This window comes from Gorilla gorilla, chromosome 2 (genome assembly GCF_029281585.2).
Source record: "Gorilla gorilla gorilla isolate KB3781 chromosome 2, NHGRI_mGorGor1-v2.1_pri, whole genome shotgun sequence".
Lineage (NCBI taxonomy): Eukaryota > Metazoa > Chordata > Mammalia > Primates > Hominidae > Gorilla > Gorilla gorilla.
In genome coordinates, this window is record NC_086017.1 from 196,414,550 (window position 1) to 196,434,925 (window position 20,376).

General features: G+C 39.8%; 1 protein-coding gene across 3 annotated transcripts in view; it reads left to right on the plus strand.

The window, feature by feature from the left end:
• MAP3K13 (mitogen-activated protein kinase kinase kinase 13) overlaps positions 1 to 20,376 on the plus strand; it is a 198,227-nt gene that overhangs the window by 25,508 nt on the left and 152,343 nt on the right. Inside the window, exon 1 of one of the 3 annotated variants that reach the window (XM_019023671.4) lies at positions 12,685 to 20,053. The exons of the other annotated variants lie outside the window; for them this stretch is intronic. The gene's annotated coding sequence lies outside the window, so the exon portion shown is untranslated. Of the gene's footprint in view, positions 1 to 12,684; positions 20,054 to 20,376 lie in introns of those variants that run through there. 3 annotated transcript variants of the gene reach the window in all.

The following is a 20,376-nucleotide window of genomic DNA, read 5'->3' on the forward strand; positions in this document are numbered from 1 at the left end:
TTGGATGCACATTCTATCCTTTTCTTTCCCTTCTGATGAGAAGATGCAAGTTTGGCATTTACTTGCAATTATGTAGGGCTGGACTGGCTTGGGGAAGGCCTATTATGGGTGAAATGCATTAGCTTTTCTTGCCTGTTTCAACGTGGCTGTTCTTGGCTTTGAGCTTGCCTGTGATACTGTGACTTTTTAACTGGTTTCTGGAGTTCTCATAAAGTCTTCTTGGGCCATATGTTGTTGTTAAGTCAGTATCTCTGTGGGGGAATGAGGTCTGGGGATTCCTATTCCACCGTGTTTTCTCTTCTTATAAGGATGCCAGTCATGTTGGATTAGGGCCCCACGCTATTCCAGTGTGATGTCATCTTAACTTGATTATATCTGCAAAGAGCCTATTTCCAAATAAGGTCACATTCACAGGTGCCAGGGGTTAGGGCTTTAACTTATCTTTTAGGGGTACATAACTGAACCTACAATAGCTTCCACCACTGCTCATAAAAAGATTGAGGCTGGATGCTCACTCTATAATCCCAGCACTTTGGGAGGCCACAAGGAGGTGGGTGGATTGCTTCAGCCCAGGAGTTTAAGACCAGCCTGGGCAACATGGTGAAACCCTGCCGCTACAAAAAGAAAAAAAAAAAAAATTAGCTGGGTGTGGTGCCACATGCCTGTAGTCCCAGCTACTCCGGAGGCTGGGAGGTGCGAGGGTCGCTTGAGCCCAAGAGGTCAAGGCTGCAGTGAGCAGAGATCACACCACTGCAGTCCAGCCTGGTGACAAAGCGAGACCTTGTCTCACAAAAAAAAAAAAAAAAAAAAAAAGAAAGAAAAGAAAAAAGAAGAAACAAAAAGATTGAGGGCAAGACAGCAGACTGAAGAGAGCCACTCTTTAGCAATACACAATTACATACCCTGCCTAAATTATCAGCTATTCTCTCATATGAAGCAAAAACTTTAATTGAAAGGAAACCCTTTTGTCCTCAGTCCAGGCAAAGATTCACTGATTATGGGGGCAGGGTAGAAGCAAAAGCTGCCTGCCCTCAGGGAAGGCACAGAACATTCTCCAGCAGTAGCTGCTACTATTTTGTATTTAGTGTGATCCGTGGGATACTGGAGGGTTTTTGTTTTGTTTTGTTTTTACAGTGTTCCTCCACAGATATAAGGCAAAATTTCATTGCCAAGAGGTTGGGGTAGGGGCACAGAAAGCCACATACCCGAGGCCTAGGTGCACAGGGCCTAGCTAACATTGAGATATCAAGAGAACAATGAGTTCTGTTAATAGACTGGAGTTAAAAACAGCTGTAGCCTACTGCTGAGGGAGGGACAAGGATGGAGAGAGAGAACCCCCTCTATGGCACAGATATGCAGTGACTGCTGAAAGCTGAGATTGGAGCAGGAACACTGAGTAAAATCCCTTGAACACTGTAGACTCCACATGAAGCACAAGATAGTAGCTGCCCACTGCTAGAGGAAGGTGCACAGAAGGTAACTACAGCAACAGGGAAACAACACCTCAACCACTGAGTAGATTCTCTCTGTATGGAATTTGTTTACCTGGTTGCCTGACAGAATAGGCATCTCCATTTCCAGGAATAACCATTCTTTCCTTCAGTTTATACCGTTATTCTATGGACAGTATTTGGAATTCTATAAAAAATTATGAAATATATGAAAAAAAACCACAACCATTTTCAAGAGATAAAGCAATCAACAGACCCAGACCCAGAGATGACTCAGATGTTGGAAATACCAGATGAGGACTTTAATTATGATTGATATATTACAGGAACAAGTAGAAAAAGTAGGCCTCATGCATGAACAGTTGGGGAATTTCAGCAGAGAAATGTAAACTCTAAAAAGAGTCATATGGACACACTAAAATAAAAAAACATGATATCTGGGATGAAGAACTCTTTTGACAGGCATTTCAACAGACTGGAAAGAGGTGAGGAATGAATAAATAAATTTGAAGGCAGATCCATAGAAGTTATTCACACTGAAGCACAAAGAGAAAAAACGAGTGATATGGAAAGGGAATAAAAGAGATATGAGAAAGAAATGAAAATAACATGTTATAACTCTTCAACTATCCATTTATTCCTGTGATAGGCAGAGGAGTCAATACCTGCCACTATGCTATCATTGCCATTTTTCTTTGTTCAATTCTGTATTCCTTAGTGCTTCTCTGTTCTTGCTGTTTTCTGCTTTCAGTATTCACAGTGATAAGCAAAGGTTGTACTCACATTCCAGAACACATCCAGGCTCCATGGTGGAACTTAAGACAACTTTGCAGAAGTTGAGTCAGAAGTCACTTTGAATTAAACTATTTTGTGTTTCTCTAAATCATATGTCTCTAAAGCACTCAAAAAGTGGTATGTTGATTTTCTTTTATTATAGAATGAGTTTCCTAGGAATATTCCTACTCCAAGTCATAGTAGCCTTTGTTTCCTCCTGTCTTTGTTGATCCTGTGTATTAGTTCATTTTCATACTGCTAATAAAGACATAGCTAAGACTGGGAAGAAAAAGAGGTTTAATTGGACTTACAGTTCCACATGGCTGGGGAGACCTCAGAATCATGGCAGGAGGCAAAAGGCACTTCTTACATGGTGGCGGCAAGAGAAAATGAAGAAGAAGCAAAAGTGAAAACCCCTGATAAACCCATCAGATCTCATAAGAGATTATTCACTATCATGAGAATAGCATGAGAAAGACCAGCCCCCATGATTCAATTACCTCCTCCTGGGTCCCTCCCATAATGCATGGGAATTCTGGGAGATACAATTGAAGTTGAGATTTGAATGGAGACACAGCCAAACCATATCATCCTGCAATCTCATGTGTCTACCATAAGCCCCAACTGAGAATCACCTTTACTTATTTTCTTGGCAGCTTGGGGAGGTCCTCAGGCTCATCAAGGTTCCCTGATGTCTCAGAGTCCCCCAAATTGGTATGTAGACCTTTAGTTATTGTCTAGACTCCCCTCTCCTTCTCATTTGGCTATTTTGAAAGAACTACATTTTTGGTTGAAAGCGAAGTGGGCAGATACTTAGGCACATGTTTTAGAAAATATGGTAGTCTTTCATGCTTACCCAAGTAATCTACAAAAATGTTCATTGCATTACTGTTTTAAAAGAAAAAAAAGGAAACAGCCTACACAGTCATCAAAAGGAAAGTGAATGAATGAGCTTTGCTGGACTATTCATTCACTGGAATAAAATTTAACAATGAATTATAGGGCTTCACGTATCAACATAGATCAGTCTCAAAAATCATGTTGAATATAAGTTGTGAAACTTATTGGCCTTGTAAGAGCCTAAATGTTATTTAGAAAGGCATTGGGTAAATAGCCACTGTGTCTTTGGTATCATGAGTGATTTCAGGAAACTGGGGAAACAGTGGGATTTTTGAATTCCATTTTTCCACGTGAAGAGGAACTCCTTCCTCTACTGGGTATTCTGAAAACTGACTAAACTTTGCCCCAGGCTGCAAGCCAAGGGGAAGTATTTACTTGTATACTTCTGACTGGTAGCTACCTCCTCCAGTCAGGTTACATGACCCTCCAGAATTACTGCTGCTTTTCACTCTTCAAGATGCAGACAGAAGATAGAAGCTCGAGTATCAGTTCCAATTTTGTTTCTTTGGCTGTGCTGTTATGAGTCTATCCATGCATGTGTGTTTCAAGGGTCACGCAGAGAGATGCTTGGACAGAAATTGGGGATTACCCCTCTGGCTCTGTCTCAGCAGGATTCTGTTGGGGATTTTAATGTTTTGAGGGGCAGGAAGGATTCATATTATCCTGGCAGAGAGTTATCCAGTGAAGAAGTATTTGGGGTTATACAATGCAGAGATTTCCCACTTTGTGCTACCCTAGGAAGGGGATTAAATGCAATCAGGGCACTTCTAAACAAATTAACATTTATCAAGTAATTATATATGAGATATAAATTGTGGAAATATAGTATGCTGAAATCAAAAGCATCTTGATGCAAATAGATTACATAATTATATGCAAACTATCAGTGTGGGATGATATTTTGAATAAAGTAGAAATAGATAATAAAGTTCTCTAATGAAAATGCCTGACAGTTTATAAAGCAGCATGATTATTAGAAGGCCTATCCCCTGTTGATAGCCACTGAGAAAAAGTACATTTGAAAGTATGTTAGATGAATATAAAATTCTAACAGTACATATGGACATACTTTCTGAATTTCATAATAAAAATAACAAAGAAATAGAAAATTAGAAAAATAGCTAAGGCAGGCAGATCATCTGAGTCCAGAAGTTCAAGACCAGCCTACTCAACATGGCAAAACCCTGTCTCTACTAAAAATACAAAAATTAGCCAGGCGTGGTGGTGTGTGCCTGTAGTTTCAGCTCTCAGGAGGCTGAGGCAGGAGAATCACTTGAACCCAGGAGGTGGAGGTTGCAGTGAGCTGATACCGCACCTTTGCACTCCAGCCTGAGAGACAGAGTGAGACTCCATCTCAAAAAAAAAAAAAAAAGGGAAAATGTAGAATAAAACAAATTTCAGAAGCATTTCATATTTTCACAAAAATGAACAATAGTACAAGTTTTGTTTTTTTTTTTTTTTTGAAATGGAGTCACACTCTTTCATCCAGGCTGGAGTGCAGTGGCGTGATCTCGGCTCACTGCAACCTTTGCCTCCTGGGTTCAAGCGATTCTCCTGCCTCAGCCTTCTGAGTAGCTGGGACTACAGGCGCTTGCCACCATGCCCAGCTAATTTTTTGTATTTTTAGCAGAGACGGAGTTTCGCTGTGTTAGCCAGGATGGTCTCGATGTCTTGACCTCGTGATCTGCCCGCCTCGGCCTCCCAAAGTGCTGGGATTACAGGCATGAGCCACTGCACCCTGCCAATAGTACAATTTTTATTTGGAGAGGTAAACACCAAATTCAGAATAGTGATTAAAGTATTAGGGAGGAGAATATGAACTTGGAAAAGTACAGTTTCCTTTCCAAGTTTGAAAAGTAAAAATTTTGGAAAATATCTGATACAGACATGAAAAACATGAAGTAGTGGTGAAAAAAAAAAAAAAGAAGGGTGAATTATTGTGAAGTTAATGATAGATTAGAATTGGGAAGCTCTTTGGACCCTTTGGTAATCCAGAAACTGGCTACCTTCTCTACTTGTCTCTCACGGCCTCTGCACTCTAACCAAGGAGGAATGACCTTACTGAGTTTGTTAATCCCTATCTGATGGGGAATGCTGCTCTGGCAATGCCTCTGTTTTGGGCATGGATCCCTGGGGTTTAGGGCAGCAGAATGTGTTGCCAAGAAACAATGTTTCTCAGAAGTGGAGTGCAAGATTTTCTAAGAGATCCAGATTCAGTCCTTGACCTACTGCAGTTTGCCCCTCCTCTGCATGCTGTGCACTTCTGTGGCTGTATTACCAGCTGACATTGTGAATCCTACATTTCTGCCTCTCTTCCTAGGCTATTGGTTATTCAAGCACTCATTCTTTGGCACATAGAGGGTGCTTAATAAATGTGGAATAAATGCAAGTGAGTGCTCCCTTGTAAGACATGGAATAAAAGTGGTAAAAAAAATTGATTATACCACAATACATGAAATATGTGGCTAAATGAGAATTTATTTGTTTTATTTAGAAACAAGTTCTCATTCTGACTGGGGGCAGTGGCTCACGCCTGTAATCCTAGCACTTTGGGAGGCCGAGGTGGGTGGATCACTTGAGGTCAGAAGTTTGAGACCAGCCTGGCCAACATGTTGAAACCCCATCTCTACTAAAAATACAAAAATTAGCTGGGCATCGTGGTGCATGCCTGTAATCCCAGCTACTCAGGAGGCTGAGGCGGGAGAATTGCTTGAACCCAGGAGGCGGAGGTTGCAGTGAGCCGAGATCACACCACTGCATTCCAGCCTGGGCGAGAGCAACTCCACGTCTCAAAAAAGAAAAGTAAAAAAAAAGAAACAAGATCCCACTCTGTCACCCAAGCTGGAGTGCAGTGCTGCAATCATGTTAATAGCTCATTGTAACCTAGAACTTCAGGGCTCAGGTGACCCTCCTGCCTCAAGTGATCCTCCTGCCTCAGCCTCCCAAGTAGCTAGGACTACAGGTACACATCACCACATCCAGCTAATTTTTAAACATTTTTTGTAGAGATGGGGTCTCATATTCTTGCCCAGGCTGGTCTCAAACTCCTGGCCTCAAGAGATCCTCCCACCTCGGCCTCCCATAGCACTTGGATTACAAGTGTGAACCACCACACCTGGCCACAATTTTTAAAAAATAACTGATACATGTTGGCCAGGTGCGGTGGCTCATGCCTGTAATCCCAGCACTTTGGGAGGCTGAGGCAGGCGCATCATGAAGTCAGGAGTTTGAGACCAGCCTGACCAACAAGGTGAAACCCAGTCTGTAAGAATACAAAAAAATTAGCCAGGTGTGGTGGCATGCACTTGTAATCCCAGCTAATCGTGAGGCTGAGGCAGGAGAATTGCTTGAACCTGGGAGGCGGAGGGTGCAGTGAGCTGAGATCGCACCACTGCACTCCAGCCTGGGTGACAGAGCAAGACTCCAACTCAAAAAAGAAAAAAAAAAAACTATAAATATATTACACATAGAACAATGGTCCTCAAACTTTAGTATGCATCAGAACCACCCTAGAGGAGTAACTTAACAAAAAGGGGAGGGAATGTATGTGTGTATGTCCTAACAAAAACAGATTGCTGGGTTCTACCCTAGAGTTTCTGATTCAGTAGGTCTGGTTGGGGTCTGAGAATCTGCATTTCTAAGAGGCTTCCAGGTGATGCTGATACCGCTGGTCCAGCGACCATTAATTGAGAACGACTGCATTAGAAAAATCATGGGAAAAAATATGGAAATACATAATGAAAATAACAAAATCAAATATCCCTTTCCTCCAAGTATCATTCCTTTGGGAATGGCTTCCAAAGAAATCCAAAACAAGCAAATTGTTTCACTATAACACTTAACAAATTTTGTTAGTGTACCCTATTGCAAATGGGATATTAACCACCTTTACTTTCAGGGACCTAATCTGTAAAATGAGGATAACAGTGTATCTTTTCACTAGAAATATCTCACAGGTTGTGAGGATTAAATTATCAAGTGTTCAGAACAGTGGATTAATATATATTGCTATTATTATATTAATATTTTTGGCTAAGATACATCAAAACTAACCACAGAAAAGTGAGAAAGAGGGAAGTTCTGAATAGGAGATATTAATTTGTGAGTCATTAAGATATAGAAGATCAATTAGAGAAAGCCCTGAACAGAAAGGCAATATATTTTTGCTTACTTATAAAAATGAAATTGTATCTTAGAGGGCAAAGTGCTTCTTGATTTTGCATTTGAGAGTTTACTGTTTGATAGATAACTTCACAGAAAAACCTTTGCATTGAAAAAAAATTATTTTATTGGAATTTTTTGGTTACAAATATATTTGAGCTAAAATATGTAAAAAATAAAAGAAGAGATGTTCTTGAAATTCCACTCCCCACCTCCTGGGATGCCAACATTTTTATTAATATCCTTTCAGACATCTCTCTATATTGCAATAACTTTTAAAGAAAGTGTTTGGGAAAGTAAAGGTTAGGAAATAGTTACAAATTCTTTATGTTAAATATTTTATTAATATCCAAAATAGCATCATCAAAAGTTCTTTTTTGGCTGGGTGGGGTGGCTCACACCATTAATCCCAGCACTTTGGAAGGCTGAGGTGTGCGAGTCACTTGAGCCCAGGAGTTCAAGACCAGGCTGGGCAACATGGCGAAACCCCGTCTCTACAAAAAATACAAAAATTAGCTGGGTGTGGTGGCACATGCCTATAGTCCCAGCTACTTGGGAGGCTGAGGCAGGGGGTTCACTTAAGCCCGGGAGGTGGAGGTTGCAGTGAGCCAAGATCACACCATTGCACTCCAGCCTGGGTGACAGACCTGTCTCAAAAAAGGAAAAAACAGTTTTTTTGTTCTGCTGACTAGATGGGAGTAGGGAGGTAGAAATGGAAGAGAGAAGTCCTTGGGAAAAAGCAATTTGATTATCTAGTCTTTTCTCTCCCTCTGTCCCCAACCACAACAATTTAATTCCAGTTTTATTTTAAAAATCAAGATTGAGGTTATATGTGGCGTTAGTATCCCATCCTAAATTGGAGACAATAGGGATAGGAAACATTGTGAGCTTGGGCAGGAAGGACGATGACTGGGTTTTTAATTTGATCCCATAATTATTATGATGTCATGTTAACAGTTTAAACATTCTTGTTAAAAGACTTGTAATATTGAAAATATTCCAGCCACTGTTATAAAATAGTGTATTGAAATATTCTAGGAAAAATATTAAAAAGCAGTGCTTCCTTTGCTGGATTTCCCTGATACTCCACTCTTTCTCCATTCACTCTTGTGTGCCCTTCATGTCAACTTCTGAAACACCACTATGTTCTGTAGAAACTCAGATTATGAAATATGAGTTACGTTTTTTCAGCCCTGAAAACAGCTTTGGAGAGGAAGCTAGATGACTAGGCTAAAATTCCAGGGCAATCTTTATTGTTCTTTCGCCTTCTGAAAATGGGGGAGAGAAGTGCCAAGGGTGAAACTAGAGTTGTGGCCAGATCGGGGAAATATTTTGTTTCTGCTCTAAATTGTCCTTCCTGTTGCCTATGACTGGAATGATCTTCAGTGGTTTAGGGTTAGTTTCATACTTGGCTCATACTGGAAAGGAAAGGTTTCCTGAAGCCTTTTCATAGTTAATCTGAAGTGATTTCTGTCAGTGAAAATAGGTATCTTAGAAATTCTAAAGTAAAACAAAAATGTTAAATGCTTTATATTATCTAGACTTTTAGGTAGTTATACTAAGGTCACAGGAATTACGTATGGACTCAGATTCTAACTTTAGCATGATATGTTAAATGTCTGACAGACTTGAAAATAGACCTGTCTTTGAATAACTTGAAGCCATATCAAGAGTAAATTTCTTGAAGTGGGTAAACATGTGAAGTTTTCTATGTATAATTGACCCTACATCTTGATAATGTCAAATATATTTAAACTTGATCTCTTCTTAAATGGCCTAAGTGGGGAAGGGAAACCTTTCATTTTGTGTAAAGTTTATTGATTCATCTGTGGTGTAACATTCAAGTTCGAGGTATTGAGACAGATACTACTTGGCATACCATTCTAATGCCACTTACGAAAGTAGTTTCTATTTGAAAGTTCCAAATAGATACTCCAGATCTGACAGGGGAATTCCAGCAAGGTCATTCACCCGTTAAAACTTTAAAGAAAAAAAAAAAAGCAAAGCAAAAAAATTGCCTTTGTGTAAACATTAACCTATGTGCTTTTAAGTGGTTCTTTTTGTTTAATTTTTTTAATATTAAAGGGAGAGTTCAAACTGGTTTTTTAAATATTTCAAATCACAAATAATAAATTTAATTAATTTAGAAGTTAAGTTTATACCTTTGTGGTTTATTATATCTCTTCTGGGTTGGCAAAATATCCAATGCTTTAAAAAAAATGGCTTCCCATTGTGCAGCCCACAAAATACAAGAGACAGAGTACAGGCAGGAAGGAATTCTTAAAGCATCTGTGGTATGTTATCCTTGGTAGTTATATCAGTTGAAACATACCAAGTTCTTGCTCTTGAAGCATTATAAACCTGCCTGACAGACAGTCATTTGACTAAGCAAACATTGCTGGATATACATGATGAATTAAAGTATTGTCATTCTGTAAATGTCTTTTGTGAGGTGTAGATACACAGTGAAATGTTGACTGTTTAGAAAATAGCAAGAGCAGTTATTCATCCCTAGGCTGGCAGTTTATTCAGTCCTGAATCTTGAAATTCATATTTCATTTAATGTTAAAATTCTCACATATGGTGCCTCATAAAATGATAGCACATTGAATTTAGTTTTAATTTTAATTATGTTGGTAGCTTTCAAATCTTTTTTGTTGGAGTTGTGTGAGTCTGTAGGGGCTTCTGTGAAAGTTTCTATATAATTTATGCTTTCAGTCCCTCCTGTTCCACAGACTCATACTGCTGCAGAGATGGCAGATACATTCGTTATCTACTTTGGACAAAATAGAGCTTTTAAAAAATGTTTATTAAATGTTGAGTAGATATAAAATATTTATAAAACATCTGTAAGGCTTATGGAATAACTATACAGAGAACATTTGTGTACCTACAGCCCAGTTTAAGAAAGCAATATTACCATTACTTCTAGTGTCTCCTGTGGGCTCATTCCTGATTCTATACTTTTCTTGTACCCTCAGAAGTAACCAGAGTTTTAAATTTTGTGTTAATAATTCTCTTGCGGTTCTCAATGGTTTTATCACATTTCTATATATCCCTAAACAGTATATTGATTAGTTTTTCATGTTTTTGAACTTTATAAAAATGAAATCCTATTGTATGTCTTTTTCTGGGACATGCCTTTTTTAAAAAAAAATCTACATTATAGCCTTAGATTTATCCAAGTCAACGCTTATAGCATTCCTCATTAGTTTTCACTGCTGTATAATGTAGCATTGTAGGAGTATTACACAATTTCTTAGCAGATGAGTTGATTGGTGAACATTGTGATGTTTCAGTTGTTAGTTATTACAAACATTGCACCTAAGTATACATATATTCCTGTGTTTGTATCTACCACATATATGCAATCATTTCTCCATCAATGTTCCCTAACCTTTTTTGTGTCACGGCACACATAGAAAATGATAGATGATATGTGTGCAATACACCAGGTTAAAGAAGTAAAGCTATGTCCTGGCCTGGGGGCTTCTGCTTAACTAGAGAGCTGAGTTCCATATCTGGGCACACCTGTCACCCATTCATTGCATACTAGGGTGCCTTGGCACACCAGTTGGGAAGCTCTGCTAGTGTGTGTGCCTGGGAGTAGAATTGCTAGTTATAGGTGAATGCTTCTTCAGTCCTTCTAGGCTAGATACCAAATTGCATGGTGGTATTAATTATTTCACTTAACTGACATCTAAAGTGTTTGTATCGATTCACGTTCTCTACATATATTTAAATCAACAAGATTTGAGAATTCTACCAACCTCCTAATTATGAATGTTAAGTAGGAAAAGAAATAATTATTCCCTAGGATATCAATTCAGATTTGCTTTCTCGAAACATGATAATGTCAAAATTCTTTGACAATGTGACAGCAGAGAGTTGTAGGTAGTAGGCAATGTTAAAAAGTGACAACATGCCCCGTAGTTGTTATTAATTGTGAAAGCCACAGCTTAAGTGAAATGAATTACTTATGGGAGCTGTAATTCTGTCTTCCAAGTTGGGTATTGCATTGGCTTTTTGTTTCTTAGCCTCAGGGACTGTTTTCAGATAATGTATACAAGATGGAGTAATGAAAACTATTTGCTATGTAAGTAACTTTTTTTTTTTTTTTTTGAGAAGGAGTCTTGCTCTGTCGCCCAGGCTGGAGTGGAGTGGCGCGATCTCAGCTCACTGCAACCTCCACTTCCTGGATTCAAGCAATTCTCCTGCCTCAGCCTCCTGAATAGCTGGGATTACAGGCACCCACCACCACACCCAGCTAATTTTTGTATTTTTAGTAGAGATAAGGTCTCACCATGTTGGCCAGGCTGGTCTCAAACTCCTGACCTCAGGTGATCCACCCACCTCAGCCTTCCAAAGTACTGGGATTACAGGCATGAGCCATTGTGCCCGGCCTAAGTAAGTGACTTTTAGTGTAGAAAGGCAAACCTTAAGAAACGAGCTAGTTTATCTTGACTACTCTTAAAATTGGTTTTCTTTTAAACAGTAGAGATCTCATTCAGAATTACATTAGGTTAATAAATGATAATATTAATTTCTCCATTCAAATGACATCAGACTAGATGATTGATTTTAGAAAAATTACAATCTGACATAGGTTTCCCATGGCATTTTCAGGAAGCTTCTGGACATTACCTCCACAGTTACCATTCTAATGGCTTTCTCATATACAAATTTAAAAGAAATTTTTACTTGGTGGGAGTATTACCTTCCGGCTTGCAGGCTGAGGATTTTTTAAATTAGATGGAAAATATGAGAGCAACGATTTCAAACTCATGCTTACCCTGGTTTATGAAAATCTAATGCCAAATTTGTATTTTAATTTATTTGGCAGAGAATTACAGATTAAAACTGCATTTTCATTTTACTGGTATACTGTGTACTACACTTAAGTCAGGGTCTCAGTTTTTTTATATAAATTAGGATTGGAAGCATAGTACCAATTCTGGAATTAACACCTATAGTATGTGACAGTCGTGCATGTGTGTGTGTGCGTGCATATATACATGCATGTATATATACATATGTGTGTATAATATATATGCGTGCACACACATACACATGTGTATATTATATATATGCACACACAGATATGCACATACCATGCACTCGTGTTTTACATATGTATGTGTGTGTATAGTATTGATTGAGTCTCAATGCATATTTAACACTATCAAATAGCATTCATTAAGCATCTGGATATAGTCAGTTCTGTAACTCTCAGCATGTAGCTAAGCTGTAGCTACAGACATATAGGATACATAATAAATGAGACTCAATAGCAAAATAGTGGTAAATATGAACGATACATTCAAGATTTTTTTCATTATTTTTCTCCTTTGAATACAAAGTGTTTATTGTGATTTGCCACATGTGGCCATATTCTTATTTTTTTATTATAAGTAACCGAGTTTTTTGATGTTTGTTTGTTTATTTGTTTGAGGTGGAGTCTCACTCTGTTGCCAAGACTGGAGTGCAGTGGCTCAATCTTGGCTCACTGTAACCTCTGCCTCCTGGGTTCAAGCAATTCTCCTGCCTCAGCCTCCCGAGTAGCTGGGATTACAGGCATGCGCCACCATACCCGGCTAATTTTTGTATTTTTAGTAGAGACAAGGTTTCACCATGTTGGCCATGATTGTCTGGAACTCTTGACCTCAGGTGATCTGCCCACCTCAGCCTCCCAGAGTGCTGGGATTATAGGCGTGAGCCACCACGCCCGGCCGTGACTGAGTTTTAATAGCAAGTACACATTTTCCTATAGCTGGCTATTATATAAGTGCTTCTTTAATTTCTACCCAAGTATCCCCTTACAGAAATGGTAAGTCAATTTATAGCCCTAGAAATAGGAAGACGACCTCCTGTAAGGACATTCTATGCTTGAAATGTCAGGATTTGTCTTTAAAAGCTCACATAAAATTTGCATTTTTCATTCTGTTTCAATATATTTTCCCCTATATAAAGTTGATACTACAGAAAGATCTGTTCTGCGGCTTCATATACCCCAGTTTGAGGAGCACGTTAAGTGGAATTCTAATTGCCAAAGGCCTTTAAATCAGAAGGGCTTTCTTCTAGGAAAATGTTGACTTCTGTAATCTGGGTTCCGTTTAGGCTTTACTGAAAGTGAAAGAAGTTTCTTGGGTGACTTTGGCCATCAGTGGTCTCTGTCTCTTTTTGTGATCATCTTGTCGTCTTTTGTGTATCTTTGTTTCTTAGACAGTGCATTTGATGGAACCCTTTTTCCTAGATCTTTCTTTTGTCTTGGTTGCCAGGAAATTACACCATCCTGCTCCTTTTCAAAATCCTCTGTCCATCCCTACTCTGTTTTCCATGCTTCTCTGGTATTACCGTGTGTTTATATTTCACAGCTCAGTTTTGGCCGCTCCTTCCTCACTCTGTATAATCTTTCTCAGTTATCTCAGTTCTGTTCTCTCATACTGTGTATCCAGATGCCTTTTGGACAATTCAACTAGGACATTTTAGAGTCACTTCACACTTTGCCTTTATAAACTCAGTCTCACATCCCCAGCGCCTTGCACAGTAGGTACCAACAAATATTTATTGAATGAATGAGTTAAATGAATCTCACTCCCTTCATCTCATTTCTGTCTTTTGTCACTGGTGTCACTGTTCTGATCTCTCTTTGATATTGCAAGTATTTTTTATTTTTTCTTTTGAAATACATTTTATATTTGATTATTTTCACTGTAATTTCATTATCTTTACCCTAATGTAGGCCCTCGTCACCTCATGCCAAGATTACTCCCACAGTTGTCCATCTGACCTTTTTGGTTCTAACTTCTCCTTTCTCCAAGCCATTTTCACGATAGCTGCTCTAATAATTTTTAAAATGTCTGTTTATTGGTAAAAAAGTCTATCTATTGTTTTAATAAACTTTTTGTTTTTGAAATAGAGATGTATAGAAAATCTGCTAAGATAGTACAGAAAGTTCCTGTAGAAACTTTACCCACCTTCTCCTGATGTTAACATCTTACATAACTATGGCTCATTTATCAAAATTAAGAAATTAACATTGGTACATGACTATTAACTAAAAGTCAGACTTTATTTGGTTTTCACCAGTTTTTCCATGACTGTAGTTTTTCTATTCCAGGATCTAATCCAGCGTACCACATTACATTTGGCATACCTTTTTTTTTTTTTTTTTGAGACGGAGTTTTGCTCTTGTTGCCCAGGCCGGAGTGCAATGGCGCGATCTTGGCTCACCGCAACCTCCACCTCCCGGGTTCAAGCAATTCTGCCTCTGCCTCCCGAGTAGCTGGGATTACAGGCATGCGCCTCCACGCCCAGCTAATTTTGTATTTTTAGTAGAGATGGGGTTTTTCAGTGTAGGTCAGGCTGGTCTCGAACTCCCGACCTCAGGTGATCTGCCCCCTCGGCCTCCCAAAGTGCTGGGATTCCAGGCGTGAGCCACCGTGCCCGGCCACAGTCACCTAATTTTTAAATTCCAGTATCCTATTTGATATCTGTACTATAATTTAATTTACCAGTTCCTTCCTGATTTCCATCTTTTTCTTTTGCCAACAATGCTGCAGTTAATATTCATGTACATGTGTATGTTTTTAGTTATTGCTGGGTGAAAGTGTATGTGTTCATAATTTGATTGCCAATTTGCTCTTCAGAGAGGTTCTATCAATTTATCCTCCATTATTTTCCCATAACCTCACCAACATTGTATCTTATGAAACTTTTTTAACTTTGCCAATTTGTTAGGTGAAAATATAGGTTAAGATGACATCATTGTACTTTTAATTTTGATTTCTCTTATAATGAGTGAGGTTGAGTGTCTTTTTATTTTTATTTTTATTTATTCATTTTTTTGAGACGGAGTCTTGCTCTGTCGCCCAGGCTAGAGTGCAGTGGCGCGATCTCAGCTCACTGCCAGCTCTGCCTCCTGGGTTCACGCCATTCTCCTGCCTCAGCTTCCAGAGTAGCTGGGACTACAGGCACCCGCCACCACGCCCGGCTAATTTTTTTTTTTTTTTTTTGTATTTTTAGTAGAGACGGGGTTTTACCATGTTAGCCAGGATGGTCTCTATCTCCTGACCTCGTGATCCGCCTGCCTCGGCCTCCCAAAGTGTTGGGATTACAGGCGTGAGCCACCGCGCCCAGCCGAGTGCCTTTTTATATATTTAAGAGCCATTTATATTTCTTCTCTGAACTGTTCATGTACTTTGCCCACTTTTCAATTAGGTTGTTTATTAAAGCACCTTTATTATTTTATTTTCTCGCTTTAAAATCTTTTGATTCCTCCCATTTTCTGATATTTTTAATTTTAAATCCTAGTCACTTTTTCTAGACTTTACATTCTATGTTTCAATTCCAATTTCCCAGTACTTTTCAACAACTACCCTTGCTATGACCAGCCTGGTTTCTTCCCTCTCCCAGGGGCACACCATGCTTGCCCCTTCCGCCATGCTTTCTTTTCTAATGTTCCCCTACTTTTCTCCTCCACTTATATCTCCTATTTTGAGACAGAGATTCATGTCATTTCCTCCATTTGTGTAAACTTCCTTTTAACCTCAAGGAGACTTCTAGAAAAAAGAATTAACTTATAGTTTGTAAACTCTTTAAAAAAATGATAATCACTAAGAACCGGCACAATTAAAAAAAAATGCTCAAACAAACTACATCTTCATTTCCATTAGAGTTTGACAAGATTGGGATGCTGTGGACATGTCTTTACTTATAAGGTATTTTGTTCTCCTGACATATTTGAGGAACTACAAAAATATAAGCTGTATGAGAATAGGTGGTTTTGTAGCTGATCAAACATGTGCACCCAAAGAATATTGATTTGTGGATCAGTATCAAACTAAAGGTCTCTAATAACATGTTTCAGAACTCTATTCTCAATCTTGACTGTTCAATGTTTATTTACTAATAATTTGGGTGAAATCATGGTCATTAAGTAGACGTAGTTAGGCTGAAAAAGTTACTTACTATGACAGAGGACAGCCAGCATGATTCAAAATGATCTTAATAGTTTGGAAAAGTGGGCTAAAACCAAATGTAGGACCCTGTGTTTCATCTCTAAAATTAATTGAGAAAAGAATGAGGGGGTTCTCTTACAAGGACAGGTCATTGGATTTAGAGCCCACTTAGATAATCCAGGATGATCTCATTTTGAGATCCTTAGTCACATCAGCAAAGCCTCCTTTTCCAAATACAGTCACATTCATAGATTCCGGGGATTTGACATGGGTTCTTTCTGAGGGGCCACCATTCAGCCTACTACAAAGAGGAACTTGCAGCCGTCACATGTGTCGCTTTGCATCCCTTGCTCTCTCCTCCTCATAGACTGCTACCTTGGCTCAGGGTCACCTCAAAACTGCCTATTTGGTTTTGGGAGGTAGAGGGGTGGTTAAAAGCTGAGAAGGTAAGAAGGACCAGGTATGATCAGACTGGCTGTGAAGGGGATTCTGGAACTTGAAGCAGAGGCTTTGGGCAGGACCAGCTTCCTGTCAGGTTCAAGTGTTCCCTTGTCAATCACATTCTGTCCTTTGGCTGCTGAAAACCTTCCCATGGCATCTCAGTGTATGAAATCCAAACCTCTCCCCACAGTTACAGGGTCCCTGACTACTTTTTTGGGCCTCACATTTGGTCCTTGATCTCTGCTTTGGCCACACTGGCCTTCTTCCTCTTGGTTCTTGAGCAAGCCAAGGTCATTCTTGCCTCTGAACCTTTACATTGGCTGTTCCTTTGGCTGAAACACTGTTCCTTTCTACTTGCTTCACACTTGGTTCCTTCGCTTGAAACACTGTTTCTTCCCCTCACTCCTCAGTTCATGTTCCTCTCAGCTCAAACTTCCCTCCTTCTCAGTGAGTCCTGAATATTGAGTTTTCCCCAGTCACCCTGTTCTCTTATCATCACAGTACTTGGCACCCCATGAAATTTCCTGGTTTGTCTATTCTCCACCCTCCTGCTGGAATGTCAGTCCCGGCAGAATAGGAGTCTTGTCAGATGGATTCATTGCTAGCACAGTGCCTGGCAGGTAGCAAGTGTTTACTTTGCAACTCCAGGGGAAAGTGGGATTCTCAGACCCATGAAATCCAACTAGGATCAGCTCAAGCCCTTTCCACATATACTTAAAAGCCTCAAACCCCACCACGCCCCCAGGATTTTAGCAGAATCTAGAGTGGCTCCTGTTCTCCAGGGCACCTCTGCCCTGTAGCAGCTTATCTATTGATCCAGACACGAATCTTAGCCTGTTCCTTAGCTCCCACAAGAAAGCCCCTCCTTACAGTAGCAGCTGACATTTACCCAGCAGTTACTATGTTCCAGGCACAGGTCCAAGTACTTTGTATGAGCTACATCACTTCATCCTACCTAAAAAGTAGGTGAAATATTGTGCCCGTTTTACAGATGAGTCAGCTGAGACCCAGAGAGGTTAAGCAAATTACCTAAAATCACTCAGCAAGTAAGGGATAGAACCAGGATTCACACTTGGGAAACTTGTGTGTGTTTGATCCCAACACAGGAAAGAAAAAAAAAATGAGGGTACAGCTAGGCACTTGGTTTAATGTAGCTCATGGGCCAAAGACTTAGGAGGCTACTAAGTTAAGAGTATAATGCTTTAAAAATCTGAAATAATCTTGATTCGCATTTATAAAAGTACAGCATCCAGATTAAGGAATTTGATAGTTCCACAACTTTTTTTCTGCATCAGTTTTCATTTGAGTATTCTGTTCAGTCTTGAGTATTATATTTTAAAGGAGCTTGAAATTAAAGTACCTGTATTATTTTTCTATTGCTCCCATAACAAGTTATCAAAAACTTCGTGGTTTAAAAACAACACAAGTTTATCTTATAGTTCTGTAGGTCAAAAGACCAACATGGGTCTCACTAGGCTAAACCAGGGTGTCATCAGGGCTGGACACTCTGGGGAAAATCAGTTTCCTTGCCATTCCTAGCTTCTAGAGGCCACCTGCAGTCCTCTGAGGCCCCTTCCTCCATCTTCGAAGCCAGCGAGAGCTAGTCAAGTCCTCCTATCACATCTCCCTGACCACAGCTGGGAGGGAAAAGTTCACTGCTTTTTAAGGATTCATGTGACTAGGTTGGACTCCTCCAGATAATCTCCCCATTTCAAAGTCCTTAAACGTTAATCACATCTGCAAAGTCCCTTTTGCCATGGAAGGTAACATATTCACAGGTTCTCAGGATTAGGACATGGACATCTTTGAGGGGTGCATTATTTTGCCTATCACGGTGCTTGTTGCAGAAGATCCCCAGGATAGTGAAGGGGTCAAATTGGACTCAGAGAGTCAGACTGAAAAGAATTGAAGATGATCTCCAAATTTATTGCCTGGGAGAGAATAAAATAATGTTCATAAAGTGATTAGTGCAGTAAGTATGTAATAAATGGTTGCTGCTTCAAAGGCTAATGGTAGAAATTACAAGGCTGGGCGCGGTGGCTCACACCTGTAATCCCAGCACTTTGGGAGGCCAAGGCGGGCGAATCACCTGAGGTCAGGAGTTTGCGACCAGCCTGGTCAACATGGTGAAACCCCGTCTTTACTAAAAGTACAAAAATTAGCTGGACGCGGTGGCGGGCGTCTGTAGTCTTAGGTATTCGGGAGGCTGAGGCAGGAGAATCCTTTGAACCTGGGAGGCAGAGGTTGCAGTGAGCCGAGATCGTGCCACTGCGCTCCAGCCGGGACAACAGAGTGAGACTCTGTCAGAAAAAAGAAAGAAAAGAAAGGAAGGAAGGAAGCGGGAAGGAGGGAGCGAGGGAGGGAAGAAAGGAAGGAAGGAAGGGGGAAGGAGGGAGGGAAGGAAGGAAAGAAGGAATGAAATAAAGAAATATGGTAGCTCAGAAGGGAAAGAAGCTTAGGAATGTGGCAAGAGATGAAGCAGTATCATATTTTATCTTGCAAAGAATAGAATTTGGGATCCATGTTCTCACTTTACATCAGATCAGCCGGTGGTTTGAATGTCAGAAAGTACTACGTTTACCAAGAACTTTGAGTTGTTCTTTCACTAGTAAAAAAGTCAGGGAGAATGGAGATGGGGGAGGACTATAGTGGAGAAACAACTTTCTGGCCCTTTTCTGCCATGATTGTACAATGTATAGATTCTGAGGAGGAAGGGAAAGTTGTTTTTTTGTTTTTTATTTTTTGAAATGGAGTTTCAAAAAGGAGCCTCAGCCTCCCGAGTAGCTGGGATTACAGGCACCCGCCACCACACCCAGCTAATTTTTGTATTTTTAATAGAGACGGAGTTTCACCATGTTGGCCAGGCTTGTCTTGAACTCTTGACCTCAGGTGATCCGCCTGCCTCAGCCTCTCAAAGTGCTGGGATTACAGGCGAGAGCCACTGCAGGTGGCTGGGAAAGTTTTATGAGAGGAAAGCAAGATATTTGAAGCTCAGAGGACTATCCTTTTCTTTTTTCTTTTTTCCAGGAACATATGGGAAAGAAATCCCCTCGGAAACCAAAGCCCAGCCATCGGAGATTATAAGATTTTTCAGGCTTTCCTTATAATCTTCCTTACATTTGTCTCTTTAAACACATTCAAGTCGACCTTTGAGAAATTGCTGATAAGCAGTTATCAAACAAGAGTTAGAGTAACAAACCCTCCCACCTCGCTGTGTTGGTTGGTAGCTTCCAAGGCCACTGTAAATGTGTATCAGTGTGAACCTGATCCAGAAACAGCCAGGAAGGGAGCAAAGTTTAGTTTAGTCTGTGAGGAAACTGGCGGCTGCTGGTAGTTCCATGCTGTCTGTTCAGACTTCAGCTTGGTGTAAGTAGTTTTTTTAAAAAAAACTATTATGACATTTTCATATAAAAAGGATTGTAAGAATAATTTCCATCAAAGATTAAATCAAGTTTCTACCTGGCTCTAAATCTTAGGGATTAGAACTGCTGAAAAGAAAGTTTCAGCACTCAGCAGTAGTTTAATTTTTTTTAATGGAAAAGAAAGCCGTGAGGTGTTTCAGCAAGTGTGCTGCTAAAACAGGTCCTGTGTGCACGAAATGATTTCTAATGTCTTATGTTGAGTGAAAGTGTTTACAGTTAGAAAATAAAAGTGAGTATGTACCTAATGCCGAGAGATTGTTTCTAAGC